Source organism: Mesoplodon densirostris, chromosome 10, assembly GCF_025265405.1.
Source record: "Mesoplodon densirostris isolate mMesDen1 chromosome 10, mMesDen1 primary haplotype, whole genome shotgun sequence".
NCBI classification, from domain to species: Eukaryota; Metazoa; Chordata; class Mammalia; order Artiodactyla; family Ziphiidae; genus Mesoplodon; species Mesoplodon densirostris.
The window spans coordinates 32,084,940-32,104,234 of record NC_082670.1 but is presented as its reverse complement, the minus strand read 5'-3'; the positions used below and the strand labels follow the sequence as shown (position 1 = coordinate 32,104,234).

At 40.6% G+C, this 19,295-nt stretch overlaps 1 pseudogene; it reads left to right on the top strand.

Moving 5' to 3' along the window:
• The first annotated feature begins 3,947 nt into the window (after positions 1-3,947).
• On the top strand, positions 3,948-4,751 carry LOC132497893 (RWD domain-containing protein 1-like; annotated as a pseudogene).
• Positions 4,752-19,295: the final 14,544 nt, after the last annotated feature.

Below are 19,295 nucleotides of genomic sequence, written 5' to 3'. Positions count from 1 at the left end.
AACATATTCTCCTGAGGTCCCTTTCCTCTCTGGGTATCCCTCATGGGAAGGACCCTTTTTTTAAAAAATTTTTATTTATTTATTTATTTTTGGCTGTGTTGGGTCTTCGTTTCTGTGCGAGGGCTTTCTCTAGTTGCGGCGAGTGGGGGCCCCTCTTCATCGCGGTGCGCGGGCCTCTCACTGTCACGTCCTCTCCCGTTGCGGAGCACAGGCTCCAGACGCGCAGGCTCAGCGGCCATGGCCCACGGGCCCAGCCGCTCCACGGCATGTGGGATCCTCCCGGACCGGGGCACGAACCCGCGTCCCCTGCATCGGCAGGCAGACTCTCAACCACTGCACCACCAGGGAAGCCCCGGGAAGGACCCTTTTTAAATGACTCCAAGTTGGTTTCCTTCTAGATACACTTGGCCCACAGGACAACTCATGCATCTTTGCCTTGCTGGCAAGGGCAGTGCAGCTCGCTCTCCATGTCACCCACCTTACTCACCATCCCAGGGCCGCTGGTCAGCCAGCACCTTGCATCTGGACTACCTCAGGTGGGAGTTAGAACATTAGTCCCTATGGACTTCCAAACCCCAGGAGGTATAAGCCAAACATTCTGAGAGGTGCTAGTGGAGGCCTCTATCTCACTTGGCTTTAGGCAAAGGAAAAAACCCCTGTCCCTCCGTAGAATGGTGAGAGAGGAAATATAGAGCTCACAGGTAACTCCCCAACACAATTCTCATTCTCTTGTATTGACTTTGTGGATAATTAATAATGCTGGCAGACTGGTTCACAACCTCTTCCCATCTCCCTTTGAGGTGGATGGGGGAAGAGGTTACCTGGCATCTATTGTTTGCTTTCTGCTTTTGAGGCCTTTGCAGAAACTCCACAGAAAACAGGGAGAATCTAATTAAACATCCTGTCACAACTCTTGTCTGTCATCAATTCAAGAAACTCTTAACTAGACTGATGAAAATGGTGAAATGGCTTAAGGCTATCACAGACAGACAGACAGATACACACACACACACACACACACACACACACACCCCATGTAGCAGACATAGAGCAATGACAGATAAAACTTGAAAAGGGTAAAGAGATCTAAGCTTTAAAACATGAACACCCCTGTGAATTTGCTGAAGCCACAGACCCCCCGGGCTTTGAAAGAAGTCTGGAAGCAAGGGTAGCAGTCAGAGATTTGGCTCCTGTAGATGGAGATATAAGTGCCTCCTAGAAGGTGGGGGACAAGGGCCAGGTTTTCAGCTTGAAGCCAAGGACACCCCTGCCCCTACATGCATTCGAACAAAACTATTGCCAACCTTCTGCTTGGGGCTATAGCCTTATGGAAAGCTGTGTGCCAAGAGGGTGGGACAAAAATTTTGACAGTCTTTAGATGAGAATTGAGCCTAGGCACTCCCTGCTCGGTGAGTGGAATGGCAATAGTGTGATATCCTATACATCAGTAATAACCAATTAGAAAATATGATATTATGTTAAACATGGTGGGTTCAATCCATACATTTGTCACTATTAAGTCCCTAAACCCCACTAAAGTGACAATAAAGGGTTTTTTTTTTTTTTTTTTTTTTTTGCGGTATGCGGGCCTCTCACTGTTGTGGCCTCTCCCGTTGTGGAGCACAGGCTCCGGACGCGCAGGCTCAGCAGCCATGGCTCACGGGCCCAGCTGCTCCGCGGCATGTGGGATCCTCCCGGACCGGGGCACGAACCTGCGTCCCCTGCATCGGCAGGCAGACTCTCAACCACTGCGCCACCAGGGAAGCCCTTTTGTTTGTTTTTTAAGACATAAATTCATATGTGCAATGTGGAAGTGTGAGAGAGATATTGCCCTGTTGGGTGGAATTTGATCAATGAGAGACATAAGTTTAGAAACGTAAATTGCTTGCTAGCACACAAATAATACTACTTGAGCTTCAAATTCCATAAGTTATAGTTTTGTCTTCTCTCTGTTTCTTTAGCCCTTTTTATTGTCTAAATGATCATTAAGTATATGATAAGGTGCTAAACTGTCTTAGGTATCAGAGAAATGGAAAAATATATGCTGCACATTTACTAGAATAATTAAAATTTAAATGATCACTAGTACCAGGTGTAAGCAAGGGCATAGAGCCATGGGAACTGTCATACAGGGCTGGTGGGCATGTAAATTATTACTACCACTTTGGAAAACTGTTTGGCAATATTTTTTAAAGTTGAATATATACACTATGATCCAGCATTTCCTAAATGTATGCTCATCAGAAATATGCACATATGTGCATCAAAAACATATGTACAGAAAAAGTTCTGGAAATGGATAGTGGTGATAGTTGTACAACATTGTGAATGTACTTAATGCCACTGAATTGTACACTTAAAAATGGTTAAAAGGGTCAATATTATGTATGTTTTAGCACGATAAAAAAGTTATACAAAAATGTTCTCGCGGCATTATTTATAGAAGTAAAAATTTCAGCTGTAGGATGAATACATTATAGTAGATTCATACAGTGGAATACCTTATAATAATGAAAAAGAACAGACTATCGCTAGATGCAACAACTATATGAATACACAGTCCCTGCTCTCATAAAACTTAAGGTCAAGCTGAGAAGACATAAATAAATATAAAATTACAACTGTGATAAGTACAATGAAGAAAGGGCACAGGATGGCCTGAGAACATATAGTAAGGAGATCTGACATGGTCAGAGGGGTTAGGGGGGGCTTCCCTGAGAAGTGATGTTTGACTGAGATCTGAAGGTAAGTAGGAGGTAGAAGGGAAGAGTAAAGCCTTGTAGGCAGAGAGAACCCCCATCCAGTGTTTCCCTACATTTACCTTTTTCATCGTCTTTGGCTCTGTCCACTCCAACCACCTACTCAGTCTCCACCCATCCTCACTCCAGGGCTGAGAGGAATCATTTCTTGACACACCTGTAACACATTCCTGACATAAGGTTTGGGAAGCTCTGCCATATGCAAAGGCCCTGTGGCAGGAGAAACCATAGTGATTTCAAGGACCACACAGAAGGCCAGTGTGACTGGAGGGCAGAGAAAAAGAAGCAAAGTGAGAAAGGGAGCTGAAGATGTAGGTGGAGGTTGATTATATCCACTATATTTTTAACATTAATCTGTGTTCATGCCTGTGTACATACTACACTTGACTCAACTGCTTAATCCTGTTGTATATTTTTTAAGTCTGATATTAACGAGGGCAACTGGCATAGATGACAGAATTGCTGGCACATATCCAGACAAGCTCCAGTGTGCAATGACTCCAGCCTTGCACACATTACGCTGGGCCAGGAGAGGGGCAGTTAGCCATCCAGAAAGAATGATACGACGTTCACTCATTTAAGAGTTATTATCTAGAACTGTTGTTTCTTGTTTGTGGGATTATCAGATAAAATACTGTATTTTTATTTACTAAATCTGGCAACCCTATCTATTAGGATTTGGGGGTCTGGAAAACCACTCTTCCTTCTGTCCAGGAAATTGTTAGAATTGATCTATATGCTATGCTTCCTGCTTGTGCTGACATCCTCCTGTATCCTTCAAATAACTAAACTCAGATGGATAGACCCACGTAGTGATTGCATCTGTTTTTTCATCAGTATAAGCCTACTATTGTATTGGCTGTATAAAGAAATCAGTCATTAACAAAATAAAAACTGATAGATCAAAGAAAAAATCTTAGCGAAAATTAGAAAGCACAAGAACTGAATGACAGAGAGTATACTATATATTGAAACTCATGGGATGACATTTGCCAAAATTCATCAAATGGTACAATTAAGATTTGTGTATTTCATTGTATATAAATTTTACCTTAAAAAGTAACCATACGTTGCTCAGCAGGCCTGGCCTGACTTTGGGCCCCAGGCTTCCCAGCTAGAGACTTTGCACCTGTGCCTGCCTGGCAGGCTGGGTGTCTGCACAATCCATGGGCAGCAGTGAGGGCCACAATGACAGATTATCAAGAGGAATAGAGCAACTGGGGGCTCTGGAGTCCATCTATCCTGACTCCTTCAGAGCTTGATTATACATTGATCCAACCCTACTAACAACTGGTCTTCCAAAATAGAAATGAACTCTCCTGATACCACTTTCTCCTTCAGTAGTGTTTTAGCTAAGTATTATCAGAAAACCCAACCAACTTCACCATTACTGTGACACCTGAGGCTGGAGAAAATGATGAAACTGTCTAGACTCTCCTCAAGTTTACATATAGGGAAAAGCATCCAGATGAAGCTCCCTTCTAGGAAATACTCTCCCAGGGAAACCTAGAAGATAATGATGTCTCAGACATTTAAAAATTATTAGTATTACAAACAGAGAAAACCTTGGTATGGTGACGACCTTTACTTTAGTTACAGCTGTGCAAGAAAATTTAAGTGACATGGTAGATCAAATAAAAACTGGAAGAGAAGGAGAAAAGAAACAAAAGAAGCAGAAGCAGAAAGGGAATTATTTGAAGACACTCTTGTTACCATCAAGAATTTCTTAAGTTGGAAGGCCAAGTTTGATGCAGAACTCTTGGAAGTTAAAAAGAAATGAATTAAAAGGAACAAGCAGGAGAAACTAAATTAAGTGGGAAACAGCTGTTTGAAACAGATCATAATCTTGACACATGCAATATCCAGTTCTAGGAGGATGCTGGATACAGCGTGGAGGTAGATGAGACGTTGGTCCAGGAAATGAATGATTTGGAGCTACTGGATGAGGTGGATGATCCAGACTACAATCCTGCTGACCACAGAGTGACTTGACCAACTAGTGAACCATCCTCATCTTAGAGAGGCTTGACTGCCACAGCATCTGTGTCTATGCTTAGAGTGTGTGTTGATTTTCTTTTCTTTATTCATAAGAAAAAATAATTTTCAGGAGAACAATTTTCTGACAGCTTTCATCGTTAAACATAATAAACTGACCTTAAAATTTCAATCAATCGATCAATAAATAAAAATATTGAACTCCAGGGGCTTCCCTGGTGGCACAGTGGTTAAGAATCCGCCTGCCAATGCAGGGGACACCGGTTCGAGCCCTGGTCCGAGAAGATCCCACATGCCGCCAAGCAACTATTCCCAGGAGCCACAACTACTGAGCCTGCACTCTAGAGCTTTTGAGCCACAACTACTGAAGCCCACGCGCCTAGAGCCTGTGCTCCGCAGCAAGAGAAGCCACCGCAATGAGAAGCCCACGCACCACAACAAACAGCAGCCCTGCTGGCCGCACCTAGAGAAAACCTGTGCGCAGCAACAAAGACCAAACGCAGCCAAAAATAAATTAATTAATTAAATCAAATTTTAAAAAAATATTGAACTCCATGTAGTGATATGTGTGCTGAAGTGTTTAAGAGCAAATGTACTAATGTCTGTAACTTCCTTCGAAATGAATCAAAAATAAGATCCTTGAAACTGATAGAAGGGATGGATAAATGGAAAGTTCCATGATAAGGCAAATACAGTAAAATCTTAACTGTAGAAATTAGGTGCTGGGCATTTGGGCATCACTACAATTCTTTCAACTTTGTGAACATTTTCAGGATTAAATAAAAACCTCATCAGAGTGTGAATCACTATATTGTACTTATATAATAGTGTACATCAACTATACTTCCATAAAAAAATAAGTGTAGAAACACCCCCCCCAAGAAAAACCTTCACTGGATGCAGATAAAGTGATTCATAAAGAGAAATGTGTAGTCTTAAATACTTATATTACAAAAGAAAAGTTAAAAATTATTCATCTAAATTTCCAGTTCAAAAACTTAAGAAAAAAACAAGCACAGTAACCTTGAAGAAAGAGGAAGAGTGGCAGTAATAAAAAATGAAAGCAGAAATTAATTGAATATGACAGAGATACGTGGAGATGGTAAAAAGACAAATAAAATAAAAATAAATATTTATTTTATTCTTTGAAATAAACTAATAAAATAGGCAAAACTCTGGCAGAATTAATTGATCAAGAGAAAAAAGAGAGAGCAAATAAACAATCTTAGAAAAGAGGGCTACACATAAGTTATAGCCAGGCTACCACTAGCCCTCACAGTACCTTTGTGTGAACTAGGAAAAGGTTTCCCCTGTGGGTGGCCACAGCCCTAATACCTAGGGCTTGTTACTTGGAAAGCTGGTTACAGGCTGCTCCCACTCACTCCTTGTCCAGATAAGCTTGTGCTTAAACCACCTACACAACCATATTGGCAGTCCTGGATCAGCATAGTTTAAAAAGTTATGAGACAATATGAACAACCTTGTGCCAATTAATTTGATAATTTGCACAAATGATTGGTTCCCTTTAAAACTACAATTTACCCAACTATATCAAGGAGACATAGACAACCTGAATAAACCTATAACCATTAAAGAAATCAAATAAGTAGTTACAAGATCTACTTTAAAAAAGCATGAAAATTCTTATTTTTTCCTATAGTCTAGCATAATTAAACACCATTGGAATCATCTGTTTGCTAAAAGAAATAAAATGCATCTGTGAAACCATGTGGTTCTGGTGCTTTCTTTAAGGGTAAATCTGTAATCATCTTCCTGATCTTTTTTGTGATAACTTGTCTTTTCAAGTCTTCTATTTCTTCATAGGTTTCTTTGAGAATATCCATTTCCTCTAGTATTTCACATTTGTTGTTGTAGAGCTGCACATAATTCTTTCATCCTCTTTTGTGTCTGTGAATGTATCTGCTTTCTTATTCCTAACCTTATTATTATTATTATTATTATTTTGCGGTATGCGGGCCTCTCACCGCTGCGGCCTCTCCGGCTGCGAAGCACAGGCTCCGGACGCGCAGGCCCAGTGGCCATGGCTCACTGGCCCAGCCGCTCCGCGGCACGCGGGATCTTCCCGGACTGGGGCACGAACCCGTGTCCCCTGCATCCGCAGGCAGACTCCCAACCACTGCGCCACCAGGGAAGCCCCTAACTTTGATGTTTTTGCTCTCTTTTTTCCCTAACCAGATTCATGAAATGTTGATGTATTTTATTGGTCTTTTCAAATAAGTAACTCTTGAACTTATTTTTTTCCTTTCTACTATTCTTTTTGTTTTCTAATTCATTATTTTCTGTTGTTGCCTATATTATTTCTCTCCACTTGGGGTTTATTTTGTCATTCTTTTCTTAGTTTCATAAAATGGGCAATGAATTCTTAAAAAAAATTCTTTCATAGTGAAATATTTAAGGCTATGCATTTTCTTCTGCTGTGTCCTGGAGGATTTTACATACAATGCTTTTTTCATTCCTTTCTAGATGGTTTATCACTTCATTTAAAAAAATTTTACAAACAAAATAATTATTAAATTAGAAAGAACCAAGAACCTTAATTCTAAGTAGTTATACTCTGACATAATTTCATTTCAAAACAAGACAAATTAATCACTCATTATAATTTTAGCTCTTCCCTAAAGTAATTAACTTGATTTATACACACACACACACACAAAATAATCTATAGACCTAACCATCTTTCCTGTAATATCTCAGAAACCTTTATTTATTAAGAACAGCAACATTAAAATAATTGTATAAATGGGGGGAAATAGGCCTACAGGATTTCACCCTTGCAATAACAAAGATAGTTTTCCTATGGAAATTCCAATTAAAAGTTTTATTTGGTGATTTAAATAAACCTTAATTTAAGGCTGTAAACCTGAGCTAATCTAGCTCTTTCTTAGCACACTTGGTATCTATCCCAATAATAGACCAGCTATCTAGCCTGTTAACAGATAGGTATTATCTGAGGCTAGCCTGGTTTCCTAATTAATCCCCATTTCAATTTTTTATTTCCTCTTGATCCAAAGATGATGTAGGCACGTGCTTCTTTTCTTCTCGTTTTTTTGTTTTGTATTTCTTACATATTTTTATTTTGAAAAAAAGTGCCAATTGTACAAATTGTAGAGCTTTTTCTGTTTTTGAGTTGTTTGAAAGTAAATTGCTATGTGTTACCCACTGCTCCTGAGTACTTTAGCAGGTATTTTCCAAAATAAGGACATTCTCCTGCATAACTCCAATACAATACAAATCAACATTGATACATAACTACCATGTAATTCTCAGACTCCTTTCAAGAGTCTCTAGTCGTCCCCAAAATATCCAGATCGTAATCATAAATAATCATACATTGCATTTCATTGTCATATCTCTTTAATCTTATTCATCAAGAACAGTTCTTCACTCTTTGCTTGACATTCATAACCTTGACATTTTTAAGGATTACAGACCAGTTATTTCATGTCCCTCAGCTTGGGTTTGCTAGGGTTTCCTCATGATTGGATTCAGATTATGCATCTTTGATAGGAATAGTATAGAAGGGATGATACCTTTCTCTCATTGCATCCTCTCAGGTGGTGCAAGATTTCAAACGTTCCCTCCCAGTACTGATAATGTCCACTTTCGTCACTTGATGAAGGTAGTGTCTGCCAGGCTGTGAAGCTACTTTTTTCTTTAGTAATTAATAAATATTTTGTGGGAGGTATATGAAATTGTAAATATCTCATTCCTCATTGTACATTCAATTCATTTATATCACTATAGACTTGTGGTTTCCTATTCTAGTCAATGAATAGTAATCAGTTATTATCATTATCTCCATTAACTCATGAATGGATAAACAAAATGTAGTATACCCATACAGTGGAATGTTATTTGGCAATAAAAAGGAATGAAGTTTTTTTAATATAAATTTATGTATTTATTTTTGACTGCGTTGGGTCTTCTTTGCTGCGCACGGGCTTTCTCAAGTTGCGGCAAGTGGGGGGCTACTCTTTGTTGCGGTGGGTGGGCTTCCCATTGCGGTGGCTTCTCTTGCTGTGGAGAACAGGCTCTAGGCACACGGGCTTCAGTAGTTGTGGCATGTGGGCTCAATAGTTGTGCCTTGCGGGCTTAGTTGCTCTGCAACATGTGGGATCTTCCTGGACCAGGGCTCGAACCCATGTCCCCTGTATTGGCAGGCGGATTCTTAACCACTGCGCCACCAGGGAAGTCCCAGGAATGAAGTTTCGATACATGCCACAACAGGGATAAACCTTGAAAACATTATTTTAAGTGAAAGAACCCAGACACAAAAGGACACATATTGTATGATTCCATTTATATTAAATGTCCAGAGTAAGTTAATCAACAGAAACATAAAGAGGATTACTGATCACCAGAGGCTGGGGAGAAGGAGAAATGGTGAGTGACCACTGTTAGGTTTATGGTTTCTTTTTAGGGGGCTGAAAATTCTCTGGAATTAGATAGCGGTGATGTTTGCACAACCCTGTGGATATACTAAAACCATTGGATTGTGAACTTTAAAACAGGTGAATTTTATGGTATGTAAATTATATATATATTTTAAATAAATTTTTTATTTATTTATTTTTGGCTGCATTGGGTCTTCGTTGCTGTGCCTGGGCCTTCTCTAGTGGCAGTGAGTGGGGGCTTCTCTTGTTGCAGAGCACCGGCTCTAGGCATGCAGGTTTTGGTAGTTGCAGCACGTGGGCTTCAGTAGTTGTAGCACGTGGCCTCAGTAGTTGTGGCGCAAGGGGCTTAGTTGCCCCGCAGTATGTGGGGCTTTAGTTCCCCAACCAGGGAAGGATCGAACCTGCGTCCTCTGCATTGGAAAGTGGATTCTTAACCACTGGGCCACCAGGGAAGTCCCTGTTGTTATTATTATTTTTAATTTATTTTTGACTGCTTTGGGTCTTCATTACTGCGCCTGGGCTTTCTCTAGTTGCGGCAAGTGGGGACTATTCGTTGTGGTGTGTGGCTTCTCTCATTGCAGAGCACAGGCTCTAGGTGTGCGGGCTTCAGTAGTTGTAGCACGCGGGCTCAGTAGTTGTGGCTCGTGGGCTCTACAGCGCAGGCTCAGTAGTTGTGGCGCATGGGCTTAGTTGCTCGCAGCATGTGGTATCTTCCCGGACCAGGGCTCAAACCCGTGTCCCCTGCATTGGCAGGCGGATTCTTAACCACTGCGCCACCAGGGAAGCCCCCCTGTTATTTTAAAAAATAAAATAAATCTGCCTTTTTCACAGAGGATTGTAAGGAAAATTGCCTGTTTTGACTCTTACTGCTGAACAGAAGAAAAAGTTCCTTTCCTCAAAATTCATACCCTCAATCCAGCCCTGTAGTCTATGAAAAGCACCTACAATTTGTTGGGAGAAAAACAAAGACCTTAATAAAAAAATAACCAAAATATATGAACGGACAGTTCACAAAACAGGAATATAAATGTCCAATAAATAAATTAAACCACTAAAAGACGGTCATCTTCATAAAGTAATCAACATACATCGCATTGTGGTTTTGTGATGATTAAAAGAGGCAAACACTTTCAATATTTTCAATACCAGATTCCTTCCTGTCTTTGTACTCATTTTCTCCGTAATTCCCTATAATTGGCTTCTACCTCCACACTTGCCTGAAATTGCCCTTGATCACAAGACACCCCTCTCAATCCAAATACAAAGATCACTCCTACTCTCCCTGGAACTCTTCAGGGCTCTTGGCCCCTAACCTTTCCTTCCGCGAATGCTCCTTCCAGGCTCTTCAAGGCTCATTCCCACTACCTTGGGCCACTACTTGATCTTGATCTCTTGACTGACCATTCCCTTCCTTTTCCTGCCCTCTAGCTTTGGCCAACTGTAGGTGGACACTTCTCTTGCGGGGGTGGGGGGTGGAGGCTGTTCAGCATCTGAGAATATCCCACCTTATGAATCTTTTATGAAGCAGACCCCACTTCTCACTATAGAAGCTGAAAATGCCACATATTTGTTTTCCCAACCCGCTTTTGAAGCTGGGTGCTGGCACTGACCTAGGCTGGGTCAATCTGATGCAGCTATTTTAGACTTTGACTCTGGAGTTATTGGCAAAAAGAAGCAGAGTCAATGGAAGAGTGTCCCTGGCACCAGCAACTTCCAGTTTCCATGGCAGCTGTGGCAGCAGTGCCGAGCTCAGGTCCCTGCCTGATGGTGTCAACAGTGTGAGGTGTGACATCTAGTGGACAACAGTGTCCTCACTAGACACTATTTATAGAGTGGTTTGGGCCATGGTGGTAGCTGTTTAGGCTCTGAGCCTGGTTCTCCAGCTTTCCCAGTGATTCTGTGTGCTATTTTAGCTTAACTTAAAATCAGAATCTATTTCCATTGTTTGAGACTGAGAACTCTGACAAATATAGCTTTTTAGAAAGCTGTCCTCAGCTCTCTCTTTCTCTATACCACCTAAAACCACATTTTTCTCTATATTTTCTAAGTTTCTATTGCATTATAAAAAAATCGGTGCAACTTAGCACATTATCATTTGTTACCTTATACTTAAAATTTGCATTTTCATATGTTGTTTATGTTTATTTACAGGCCTTGTTGGGCCTGCAAATTGTCTCTCCAACAACACCATGAACCATGAGAACAATTAAAAATGGATGATAGGGCTTCCCTGGTGGCACAGTGGTTGAGAGTCCGCCTGCCAATGCAAGGGACACGGGTTCATGCCCCGGTCTGGGAAGATCCCACATGCAGCGGAGCGGCTGGGCCCGTGAGCCATGGCCACTGAGCCTGCGTGTCCGGAGCCTGTGCTCCGCAACGGGAGAGGCCACAACAGTGAGAGGCCCGTGTACCGCAAAAAAAAAAAAAAAAAAAAAAAGGATGATAATATAGCCTTATATATTTGCTGATGGGAATGATGGGAATGGGACAAACTGAAGATAGAGAGGTGAATGGCTGACAGGCCCAATGTCCTTGAGTAGTTAAGAGGAAAAGAGATCTGTTTTTTTTTCTGGCCGTGCCTCGGGGCTTGTGGGATCTTATTCCCCCCGCACCCCCCCATGCCCCGGACCAGGGATTGAACCCATGCCCTTGGCAGTGAAAGCACAGAATCCTCACCACTGGACTACCAGGGAATTCCCAAAAAGAGATCTAGTACCCAAGTCAAGGAGTTGGTCTTGGGAGCAGAGACAGTCCACCTATAGCAGGAGGAGGGCAGGCAGATGCTGGGTACAGATGCTACCAGTGGGTAGCTGTGGTGGTGGATGCTTTAATTTTCTCTGTAGATTAGGAAGCAATGTCATCAGTAGAGAATGAGAAGGGGAGAAAGTGTAGGAGGTTGGAGAAGGCACAGAACAGTCATTCAGGACAGCAGTTTGGGGAATAAGGCAACTTTCCAAGATGTTCACAGTATAGATAATTTTAAGAGACTCAGTTTCCAGATACCCAATTTCCAAATGTTCTTTTCCTAAAATTGATCTATTTTCTCAAAATAAATGCCAGCTGCCCTTCCTCAATTGCCTTTCTCCCACTTTACAGAAGTCATACCTCTCACTCAGCCCAAATCTCACTATAGTTAGGCAGTGTAGCACAGTGATTATGATGGTAGCCAGTTTCCAAGATGGCTTGATTCCTGATATTCATATCCTTGAGTTGTCCTGTACCTCACTGATTCAGGTCTGGTCCATGTGATTAATGTATGACTATTGAGACTAGGCCATAAAGGGCATTGCATCCTCCACCTTGCTCTTTTGGATTGCTTGCTCTTGGGAACGCCAACTACCATGTCATAAGGTCACTCAAGCAGCCCTAGGAGAGGTCCATGTGGAGACAAACTGAGACCTCCGCAAGTAGGCAGCACCCACTCACCCATGATGTAGGTGAACCGCCCTGCAAACAGAACCGCCCGCAAACAGATTCTCCTATCCCAATAGAGCATTTAATGACAAGAGCCCCAGATAATATCTTCCTGATATCTCATGAAAGACCCCTAGCCAGAATCTCCCAGCCAAGCCATTCCTGAATTCCTGATTCATAGAAACTGTGAAAGATAATAAACGGTTCTTGTTGTTTTAAGTCACTACATTTGGCGGTAATTTTTTTTTTTTTTTTTTTTTTTTGGCTGCACTGCCCAGGGATCAAGCCCACGCCCCCTGCAGTGGAAGCACAGAGTCTTAACTACTGGACCACCAGGGAAGTCCTTGGGGGTAATTTTTACACAGCTATAGATAACTGTAGGGCAGATTGCTTAACCTCTTTGAGCCTCAGTTTCCTCATGTGTAAAATAAGAATGATAACACAATAGTACCTGACTCAGGATTGTTATGAGGGTTAAATGAGTTAATATTTGTAAAGTGCTTAGAACAGAGAAGTAAAAAGTATGAATTTGTTAAATAAAAATAAATGTGATCTATTCAACACAGCACTACTGTACTGGGAGATCTAGATAGTGCAATAAGGCAAGAAAAAGAAATAGAATTTATACAGATAGGAAAGGAAGAAATAAAAACTGTTCCAATTTCAGATGGCACGATAGTCTACATAGAAGATCTCAGGGAATCTACAAGAACTCCTAGAGCTAAAAAGTGAATTCAGTGGAGTTTTAAGATATAAGGTAAATACACAAAATTCTGTTGTACTTCTATAATCTAGCAACCAACACATGGAAGCAAAAATTTTAAATACAATACCATTTACAATCACTCAAAAAAATGAAATAGCTGTAAGTCTAATATAACATGTACAGGATTTGTATGCTAAAAACTATAAAACACTGATGAAAGAAATCAAAGAAGATCTAAATAAATGGAGAGACGTACTGTTTTCATGGGTTGGAAGACTTAACATAGTAAATATGTCAATTCTTCCCAAACTGGTATACAAGTTTAACACACTTCTCATCAAAAAGCAAGATTGTTTTTGAAGATGTGTACAAGAGTATTCTAAAATTTATATGGAAATGTAAAGGAATTAGAAAAGCTAAAACAATTTTGAAAAGAGAAGAATAAAGTGGGAGGAATCATTCTATTTCAAGACTTATTATATAGTCACAGTAATCAGAAATGTATGGTATCAACAGAAGGACAGTCTTTTCAACAAATGATGCTGGAGCAATAGGATATACATAGGAAAAAATAAAAATAAAAATTGAATCTCAACCTAAACCTCACACCTTAAACAAAAACTAACTCAAAATGGATCACAGATTTAAATATAGAACATAAAATTAATAATCTTTTAGAAGAAAACATAAGAGAAAATCTTTGGATCCTAGGGCCTGGCAAAGAGCTCTTAAAATTAATACCAAAAACATGACCCATAAAAGAAAAAAAACCCATAAATTGGAATCCATCAATTCAAAAACATTTGCTATGTGAAAAACTGTTGAGAGAATGAAAAAACATGATATAGACTGGGAGGAAATATTTGCAAACTGCATATCTGACAAAATACTACTATCTGGAATATATAACTAACTCTCAAAACTCTACAGTAAAAAACAAATAACCCACCAGGAAATGGGCAAAAAGCATGAAGAGACATTTCACCAAAGAGGAGAAACAAATGGAAAATAAATACATGAAAAACATTTTCAACATCACTAGCCATCAAGGAAATGCAAATTAAGGGTGTTCCTTGGCTGGTCCAGTGGTTAGAGCTCTGAGCTTCCACTGCAGGGGGCATGGGGTTGATCCTGCAAGCTGTGAGGTGCGGCAAAAAAAAAAAAAGAAAAAGAAAAGGAAATGCAAATTAAGACTACCATGAGATATTAGGTCTATTAGAACAGTTAAAAAATTTAAAAAAAAAGCGACAGTACCAAATGCTAGTGTGGATGCAGAGAAACTGAATCTCTCGATTTCTCATGCATTGGTGATGAGAAAGTAAAATGGTATAGTCACTCTGGAAAATAGTTTGGCAGTTATTTTAAAAAACAAAGCATACATTTACCATGTAACACAGCAGTCCCACTCCTATACATTTATCCCCACCAAATAACAATTTGCATCCACATAAAAACTGATGCATGAATGTTCATAGCAGCTTATTTGTAGTAGCCCCAAACTGGAAACAACTGAAATGTCCCCCAGTAGGTGAATGGTAAAACAAACTGTGGTACATCCATATCATGGAGTACTACTCAGCATTAAAAAGGAACAAACTTGATACATACAACAACCTGGATGGATCTCAAGGGCATTATGCTGAGTGAAAAAAAAGCCTCAAAATGTCACACGATTTCATTTATATAACATTCTCAAAATGACAAAATTATGGAGATAGAAAACTGATGAGGGGTTGCCGGCGGTTAAGGACAGTAGTTGCGGGAGGGAGGTTGTGACTATAAAGGGTATCAGGAGAGATCTTTGTGGTAATTGAATAGTTTTGTATCTTCATTGCAGAGCTGGTTACACAAATCTATACAAGATAAAATGATATAAAACTTTATACACATATTGTACCAATCTGTTTTCTGGTTTTGATAATGTACTGCAGTTATGTAAAATGTAACCAATGGGGGGTGCGGTGAGTGAAGGATATAGAGGAGTCCTCTGTACTACCTTTGCAGCTTCCTGTGAATCTATAATTACTTCAAAATAAAAAGTTGAAAAAAATTCAACAAAAAAGCATGGATTAATTCCCTAGTGTGTAAAAATTTGTGGAACAAGAACAAAAGGGTCCTCTTTCCTCAGGGTTCTGTGGTAGGACTTGCTGTCTCTTTCTGTCTTATACAGCAGGCACTATGTATCCACATATGTCAAACCACAGATACAGAGGGTCAACTGCACAATGCCATTTTATACAAGGGACTTGAGCATACTCGAGTTTTAGTATCCATGGAGCTCCTGGAACCAATGCCCTGCAGGTGAGAGGGGTGGCCGTATGTGTTTCTGTCATGGGCAAGCATGATTAAGAATGGGGTATTTTGGCCCATGATGGGGTGTCCTGAATTCAGATATGTTGTGGAGTGTGGCTGGAGTGATGGTAATTTTTACCTAGCCACCTCCCCTCTTATGCTCCCTGATTACTATCAAAGACTCTCCTGAGGGAAGGTCCTGTGAGAACAAAACAAAGAGAATGTAGGTAAGAAACACAGCAGATGACGCCACCTTATTTCATTCAAGGATAAATTCATGGCAAGATGCCATATATTCTCAATTTATTTAGCATTAAACTTCAGAGTGAGATGTTGTCATCACAGGGCCATTATTAACCTGTTTATTTTAATTGAAAGATGAAGTATTTGACAAAACGGACTGACTTTGCCAATACACTTGAATGAATTAAAAGGACACTACAGGGGCTTCCCTGGTGGCACAGTGGTTGAGAGTCCGCCTGCCGATGCAGGGGACACAGGTTCATGCCCCAGTCCGGGAAGATCCCACATGCCGCGGAGCGGCTGGGCCCGTGAGCCATGGCTGCTGAGCCTGCCTGTCCGGAGCCTGCGCTCCGCAATGGGAGAGGCCACAACAGTGAGAGGCCCGCGTACAGCAAAAATAAATAAATAAATAAAAGGACACTACAAGGGGCTTCCCTGGTGGCGCAGTGGTTAAGAAACTGCTTGCTAATGCAGGGGACACGGGTTCAAGCCCTGGTCTGGGAGGATCCCACATGCCACGGAGCAACTAAGCCCGTGTGCCACAACTACTGAGCCCACGCGCCACATCTACTGAAGCCTGCATGCTCTAGAGCCTGTGCTCGGCAACAAGAGAAGCCCACGCACTGCAACGAAGAGTAGCCCCCGCTCGTCGCAACTAGAGAAAGCCCGCGCGCAGCAACTAGGACCCAACGCAGCCAAAAATAATAAATAAATAGAAATAAATAAATTTATATGAAAAAATGTACACCACAAGATTTGGATTAAAAATGTATATTTAAAATATATCAGGGAATTTCCTGGAGGTCCAGTGTTTAGGACTCCTCATGCTTTCACTGCCAAGGGCCCGGGTTTGATCCCTGGTTGGGGAACTAAGATCCCACAAGCTGTGCAGCGTGGCCAAAAAAAGAAAAAAAAATCATAAACACATTGTAAATTTTCCATATATTATAATGGTTTGACATCTTTAAAAAAACCTTTCTGTCTGGGGAGAGACTGCCCCTCCCAAGATAGGTAATTCCTAAAGATAATAAGTTGCCTACAAGCATACCTTTCATATGTAAACCAACCAATCCAGGGTTTATACCCCTAGCTACCTTCTTATCTAACTCTCACACACCAAACCTATATTTCCCTTACCCTAAATCATGCCAGGTCTACGTGCCAGCTAACTAGGGACTACCCCTACAGCTTATAGCGCACCAAAATTATTCAAACTAGCCAATCCTAAACTGTTTCTCTTGCTCTTCCTTGCCTTTCTCATGGAAACCCCTATAAGGGCCATGGACTATGCTTTGCCCTCCCTCCTGTTCAACATTATTATCCATCAGGGAAATGCAGATTAAAACCACAATGAGATACCATCTCACACCCATCAGAATGGCTAAAATAAAAAAAATAGACAATAACAAATGTTGGCCAGGATGTGAAGAAACAGGAAATCTTACACATTGGGAACGTAAAATGGTACCAGTTTGTCAGTTTCTTAAAAAGATAAACATAAATTCACCATAAGACCTAGCAATTTCACAATTAGGTATCTGCCTTAGAGAAATGAAAACCTATGTCCACACAAAGACTTTTACAGGAATGTTTATATCAGTATTATTCATAATAGCCAAAACTGGAGACAACCCAGATTTCCTCCAGTGGATGAATGGATATACAAAATGTGATATATTCATACAATATAATACTATTCAGGAATACAAAGGAAAGAAATGGAATGCAAGATTGGTTCAATATCTGAAAATCAATGAATGTGATCCATTCTATCAATAGAAAAAAAACAAAAATTAAGTGTTCATCTCAGTAGACAAAGAATAATTTTACAAAACCCAACACCCTTTCATGATAAAAACACTCAACAAATTAGGAGTAGAAGGGAACTTCCTCAACCTGATAAAGGTCATCTATGAAAAACAAACGGCTAGCATCATACTTAATTGTGAAAGACTGAATGCTTGGGGGATTGTGGTGGTGGGTTGAATTGGGAGATTGGGATCAACATATATGCACTAATATGTATAAAATAGGTAACTAATAAGAACCTGCTGTATAAAAAAAATTCAAAAAAAAATGACTGGATGCTTTCCTTCAAAGATCAGGAACAAGACAAGATGTCTAATCTCACCACTTCTATTTAATATCGTAGTGGAGGATCTAGCCAGGCTGGTTAGGCAAGAAAAAGAAATAAAAGGCATCCAAGTTGGAAAGGAAGAAGCAAAACTATTTCTGTTTATAGGTGACATGATCTTGTATATAAGAAATCCAAGGAATCCACTAGAAATTATTACAACTAATAAACAAGTTCAGCAAGGTTACAGGACCCAAGATCAATATAAAAAAATCTATTTTATTTTTATACTCCTGTAAACAATCCAGAATGAAAGTAAATATATATATATATGTATATATATGTATATAAATAAGCAAGCCAGTCTCAAAAAGACAAATATTGTATGATTCCACTTACATGAAATACCTAGACGAGTTACATTCATAGAGACAGAAAGCAGAATGGTGGTTGCCAGCATCTGGAGAGAGGGGGGAATGGAGAGGTAGTATTTAATGGGTCTAGAGTTTCAGTTTGGGAAGATGGAAAAAGTACTGTAGATGGGTAGTGGTTATGAATGTGAATGTGTTTAATACCACTGAACTGTACACTTAAAATGCTTAAAATGGTAAATTTTATGTTACCACAATAAAAAGAAAAAAGGAATGAAGTACTGACACATGCTACAACTTGGGTGAAACTTGCAAACATTATGCCAAGTGAAAGAAGCCAATCACAAAAACCCACATAGGGGGTTCCCTGGCTGTCCAGTGGTTAGCACTCGGCGCTTTCACTGCTGTGGCCCCTGGTTCAATCCCTGCTCAGGGAACTAAGATCCCGCAAGCCACATGGCCAAAAAAACCCCCAAAGCCCACATATTATATGATTCCATTCACATGAAAGTCTAAAATAGAGAAATCTATAGAGACAGATAGACTAAGGCTGGGGATGGAGGGGGTCGAGGGGGAATAAAAGACGGATAGCTAAGGTACAGAGTTTCTTTTTTTTTTTCTTTTTTTTCTTTTTTTAGATGCGCTGCGCAGCAGCTTGCAGTGATCTGGCAGGGAGATGATGTGGGCAGGATGAAGCCTGGGTGAGGCAGGGGCTTCGCCCAGTTTCAGTCCTAGCCACACTTGTCCCCTTGCCCTCCAGCAAATTAACTTGCTGATAATTATGGAGTAAAGTGCAGGCAGAAAGGAGGAAGTAAGCCAAGAAGGGACCAGCTAGAGAGAACCTACTGCCTTGGAAAACCACCACCAAGGAGAGTTCTTCTTCATTTTAGAGGTACCTCCACTGCCCTCCCTTCGATCCCACCCCCTCCTGGGCCGTCAGCTGAATGTGCCCACTCCCACTCCCACCAGCTCCACGGGTGCCTGATATGCTCAGTTCACACCAGTCTGAAAACAAGTCAGTTT